The 6339-nt window shown below is 33.6% G+C and overlaps 1 long non-coding RNA gene across 1 annotated transcript; it reads right to left on the bottom strand.

Moving 5' to 3' along the window:
- Positions 1-4921: 4921 nt before the first annotated feature.
- LOC141695257 (uncharacterized) lies at positions 4922-5755 on the bottom strand. The gene is made up of 3 exons (XR_012564437.1): positions 5642-5755; positions 5348-5449; positions 4922-4998 (listed from the first exon to the last, which is right to left on the bottom strand). It is a non-coding gene; the product is annotated as an uncharacterized LOC141695257 (long non-coding RNA).
- Positions 5756-6339: the final 584 nt, after the last annotated feature.

Below are 6339 nucleotides of genomic sequence, written 5' to 3'. Positions count from 1 at the left end.
ATGGGCTTCATGTGTGACAGAGCTAAAGTGAAGAATTTAATGAAACATCCATGACTTGAGATATGGAATTCATCCCGGGAGTACGATTAAGTATTAATACTAAAAAGAGAATATTTATTGACCAGATATGAAGAGGAAATTTATAGAACATGTAAGTAAATGTTATATCTACCAAAGAATTAAAGCCAAAAACCAAAGGCTAGATAGATTATTGTAACCATTTGATATTCTAGAATAGAAATGGGTACATCTTGTTAGGGATGTCGTAGTAAAATCATCTAAAAACTAAAGCTAATGGTAACATTATTTGACTCATTATTGACAGGTTAACCAAACCTAATCATTTTCTTGTTATTAATGAACAGTTCACCCGATAAGTGAGTTCGTTGATGCTTAAAGTAGATTATGGTACGTCACAAAGTTTAAGTATTAGTTGTATTTGATCGATAATATTGCTTGATTTAATATTTTGGAAGAAGTATTGAGGATGTTTGTGAACCATGTTGGACCGGAATATTATATACCATTCATGGATGAATGGGCACCAGGTAGGGCAGAGCTAAAGAAGGAAATTTGACTAGACGTCGATAACTCGAGATATTCACATTATTTTGAGAATATGACAAAGAACATAGATGTAAAAGAAAACTTTCTGATAATAAGGCATGAAGAAAGAAATAAATGTTATATGTGACTGAACGTCAAGGAAAAACATCATAAGATAAATGGATTTTTACAATCATTAGATTTTTCAAGATAAAAGTGAGAGTGCCTTATAATAAATTTCATACGGTGACTTCCTAGAACCAAAATGCACTATGATACAAGTTGGAGTAATATGGATGAAGTGACCAAATTAGCGTATTTCTTCTAAGTAATAAAAGATTTTTGCCCGATGAATAAGTTCATGTGTATTTAAAGGAAATTATGTTATGACAATAAATTCGCATATCAATCCTATCGAACTGAGCTTCTCTCCTTAATTCTTAAATCTGGATGTAATTTCAGGAATGTTTATAAACAAAATGTGTCATGAGCTCAGTATACCATTCGCGGATGGATGAAAAAGTAAAAGAACAATTAAAGAGCTTCGAATGTACTTGGAAGCAATTATAAGCTAGGTTGATTAAACAAAGAAGGGCGTGGAAAATGAAGTTAAAGAACCAGTAATGTTGAAAGCATTTCATGAACACGATTGATTATAAATAGAAAGAAAACGAAAGCTTAGTATGCATTATACTGGTTCTTTTGAGATAGTAAGACGTGTGAGGAAGGTTACATGTGAGTTGGCTTTACTGCCATATATGTAGCTGTTAGGAGTTGTCCCACATTGTTTATGGGAGGGGCAGATTGCTAGCATATAAGCAGCGGTGTTAACTTCAATTAGTATGAGGCCTTTTGGGGTGTGCCTAAAAATAAATCTGTGTGGGCTCAACCCTGAGCGGATAATATTATACTAATATGGAGTTAGGCCTGCTCAGCAAGCCCAACACAAGGGGAAATAGAGCTACTGAGAAGCTGCAGAATATGTTTGATGGTGAAGATCTTTCACCTCCTTCTAAGAGAATTCAGACAAATGAGGAAGTTATAAATCAACATTCTCTACCAAAATCTTCTAAGACATTGAAAAATCATCCTCCAAAATTAATTATTGGTGATAGATCAGAAGGAATCATGATGAGAAAAGGTGTAGCAAATATACTTTTACAGCTTTTCTAACTAGGGAGGAACCAAAGAATATCAATGAAGCTCTTAATGACGAAAATTGGATTATGACAATGCAAGAAGAACTCAATTAATGTGAAAGATGTGATGTTTAGGAACTTGTAGAGCCACCAAAGGATGTTTCTGTCATTCGTACTAATGGGTTTTCAAGAATAAGGTTGATGAATTTGGCAATGTCACTAGAAACAAGGCAAGACTTGTGGCCTAAGGATGCAATCAACAAGAAGGAATTGATTTTGATTAAACTTATACTCCTGTTGCAAGATTGGAATATATTAGAATGATACTTTCATTTGCATGCTACAAGAAAATCAAGATACATTAAATGGGTGTAAAAAATGCTCTCTTAAATGGATTTCTTAAAGAGGAAGTTTATGTCAAGCAACCTCCTGGATTTGAGAATGACAAATATCCAAATTATGTGTACAAGTTGAAGAAATCTCTATATGAATTAAGGCAAGCACCTCGCTCGTGGTAAATTATTAATCAAGAATGGTTTCATTCGAGGTACTATTGATTCGAGGTACTATAAGGTATCTTAGTTTGCAAATATATATTGATAATATTATATTTGGTGCTATTAATGATTCTTATGTAAATGGTTTTCTAAGTGTATGCATAGTGAATTTGATATGACTATGATGGGAGAGTTCAATTATTTCTTGGGCTTACAAATCAAGAAAACTTCTGAAGGCATATATATACATCAATCAAATGACATCAGAAACTTACTCAAAATATTTGATTATAATAATATCAAGTCGAAATCAACACTGATGATTGTCATCAACAAGATGACAACCGATGAACAAGGTAAAGATGTTGATATTCGGACTTATAGAGGCATAATTGGAAGTTTATTATATCTTATAGCCTCTAGACTTGATATTATGTATACTGTTTATGTTTGTGCAAGATTTCAGGTTAAATCTAAATAGTCTCATTTGAATGTTGTTAAGAGAATTTTCAAATATTTAAGTGGAACTATTACTCTTGGTTTATTTTATCCTATCACAAATGCATTTGATCTTGTTAGGTATAGTGATGCAGATTATGCAGGTCATCAAACTGATAGAAAGTGTACAAGTGGTGTTTGTGCTTACTTAGGTCAAATTTTGGTCTCATGGTTAAGCAAGAAGTAAACATTTATTGCATTATCTACAGCTGAAGGAGAATATTTAGTAGCTGGGAGTTGTTGCTCACAAATGCTTTGGATGAGATAACAACTTAAAGATTCACTACAAGAAAAAAGTCCATAGACATCGCTTTTTGGCTGATGTCTATACTGTTTCCCAACTAATGTTGATGTCGGTGATGTCTATTCTAGACATCGGTGAATACCCGATGTCTATACTCGATTAGACATCGATTTTAGTTAAAAAACAGATGTCTATGTGTTGATTATTTACATAAAATGCTATAAGTAAATTATTTAATAACTAAATTACACCTAATTAAACATGTTAAACATATCATGAGCTATGTTTTTGTCACAAAAACATCGATTTTAGTGAAAAATACTGATGTCTATGTGATGATTTTTTACAAAAAATACTATAACAAAATTATTTAATAACTAAATTACACCTATTAAAACATATTAAACATATATTGAGCTATGTTTTTTGTCACAAAAATATCGATAATTTTGACAGAGGTGATGTAAAATGACATATTAAACATCTCTTTCTTTAATGAAAGGTGATGTCTAATTTAGCGTATAGACATCAGTGTTTTCTAGAATGAAGTGATGTCTATGTATCATTTAGACTTGAACATGTTAGTCTTTAACATCAGTTGTTTGTCTGAAACTGATGTACATTGTATTTTTTGACATCAGTTTTGTTTGGTTAAAAGTGATGTTTATAATGTTACTTGACATCAGTTTAATCTTAAACAAAGTGATTTCTATATTTCATTTAAACTTGAACTTGGATTTCTTTGACATTAGTTTTTTACCTTAAAGTGATGTACATTATCTTTTTGACATCAGCTTTTCTTAATTGAAAGTGATGTGTAAGAAGTTTATAGACCAAATTGTGTAAAGTTTTACATCACTAATTGTGTAATTGTTGTCTGAGAACGTCAACCAAAATAGTAAAACATATGATCTAAAATCTAAACTATTACATTCTCCAGAAACCAACTAAAGACATTCAGTCTAATGAAAATTGTTGAGTATGACAACACAACTGATACAAGCAACTATGTACAGCCAATTCCTTTTAGCAATAATAACTACTATAAGCAGTTTAGAATAAGGAAATTTTGAATTACCCCTATGGAATCACTCATTGATTTCATTGAACATGTAGAAGCAGAACATGCAGAAGCAGAACAGGGTCGCACTGCAACTTTTTCAAGGAGCAGAGGATCTAGGAGGTGGTTGTGGGCTTTTGGATGACGAACGACATACATTGAGCTTGCCTAATGTTATCAAAAGTCAGGCACCGGATGTAAGCACTAGGATATGCCTTCTTGCATTCCGCGATTTCATGGAGGACTTGAGATGCGTCCGTGCAACCAAACATGGGAAGCTTCCACATTGTCCAGTACCTCCCATCGTAGTAGTTAGGAATTCTGCTATTCTCGTGATAAACATACCCCAGCTGTAGACAAAAATGTTCGGAACAAGAGATCAGTATTTCAACCCCTGCTTAACAAAAAACTTCAGACCACAGAGTATTGCTTCAAGCCATTGATTTATATAATGATTTTGTGCATGCAAGAGAGAAAAGAAACAGAAAGTTCATCTCCAGAGATGGCAATTTCAAGATTGAACAAAATTATTCATTAGTGCCACAATTTGGAGTGCATTTATAGAAAATTTGATAACATCGGACACACATTGAATATTTTCTATATAAAAAATATGCAGTTTCTACCATTGGAGTCCAATTTCTATCACTATCAACTATCAAGAAGGCATAATTTTCTATTATCAATTCATAATTTTCTCAGATTGGAAGGGCTGGGCTCGTCAAATGGATTTTGTGTTCCATGCTCAAAGTAGCTAAGATAAATTCACGTAACTTCCGGTAAGTAGCAAGTGCTACGTTACGCTAGTGAGCAGAAATCAAGGGCACCAGGAAACTATTAGGAAAAAAAGAAAAAAAAATATTGTTCTAAGGAAAAGTAAGAAAAATTCCAATGCTAACTAAAAATATTACTGTAAAACATAGACAAGATTATACACACCTGGACAAAGCTATACAGGCCCGGGATGGACATAGCATCTGCTCCGAGCAACTTTAGTCCAAAGTCAACATGAGGCTGCATGATTGGAAATTCAAGATAGTGCGAGAGAGATACGATAAGAAGCTTGTTTAAACATTTGTGAGGTCATTTACAATGACAAAGAAGAAGTGACATTAATATGTAGCATCTTTTCACTACATTCTTGTTTGATAAATTATGTATTTGGGAAAGTGCATCGTCAGATTCCTTCCAGAATGAGAGAATAACAAACACTAATGCAAGAACTTGCTATGAAGAAAAAGTTAAATACTAGTAGAAAGATTCTAAAAAGGATTATACCCGTAGATAGCGTAAAAAGACTTTTTCATGTTGACATATAATTAAGCATAACGGTAAAATAAATATATTGTACAATACACCTCACCTTCTCCATAAGAGACACTAATATTTTTGCAAAACAAGGGAATGATGGAACCAGTGGCTTCAGGGTGATACGTGGAGAAGCAAATACCTGCAAGTCAACCACCTGAAACACTCTCAGGAATTAGAATTCACAATAATATGGGGAAGAAATGTGTGTGTGTGTGTGTGTGTATGAGAGAGAGAGAGAGAGAGATCATGTAAGTCAAAAGCAATACCATTTAATATGTGTGTGTGGGTGTACTCTTGTGCTCTTCCCAGCTGGTAGTGGGATCTAAAAGAAATGAATTAAGACTACCTGAACAGTGGCTTTCAATCCAAATGCCTTGGCTGCTACAAGGATGTTAGGGTTCCCTGCCCACTTCAGTGTTGGTTCCATAATCAATTCCTTCTCCTCAGTGCTATAAACTTTCATCACTGGCATGGAATGGCTTTAATTAAAGTGCATGATAGAAACTTAAATATATTATGTATCAAGGAGTTAAAGGTGGAAAAGATGAAAGTCATTATGTATGCAGTACTGGGTGAACTGCTCATAGACAGACAGGAAGCAGTAATTAGGCCGCTCTCATAAGAGTTTTTAGAACCGTAAAAAGTTATTTCAATGAATGCATGAGTATTTGGTAGATCGTAATTAGTAATTAGCACATAAAACTCACGTAATTAGTATTTTTCAAGAAACTCATGAAAACGATATTCTGAGTTTCTTTTTTATCGTCTTCAAACTACTGTGCTACTGAAGCATTTCTCTTGAGACATTTAGTGGTAAGGTATCAGAATCAACAAGTCCCTAACTAGAAAGAATCATATCAGCAAATCAATCAGTGGTCACATATTTCATATTGTGACTCGAACAGGTTACACTATTTCATGTACTCGGTCTTTCTTTAACAAAAGAAAACATACCTAAAGAGAACCCGTTCTTCGATGATTCTGTGAGTGCAGCGTCAACAATCTGTTTGAGACGTATCAGCTTAGACCCTCGCATGACAGCAT

This window comes from Apium graveolens, chromosome 11 (genome assembly GCF_009905375.1).
Source record: "Apium graveolens cultivar Ventura chromosome 11, ASM990537v1, whole genome shotgun sequence".
NCBI classification, from domain to species: Eukaryota; Viridiplantae; Streptophyta; class Magnoliopsida; order Apiales; family Apiaceae; genus Apium; species Apium graveolens.
This window is presented reverse-complemented; position numbering and strand designations above follow the sequence as displayed.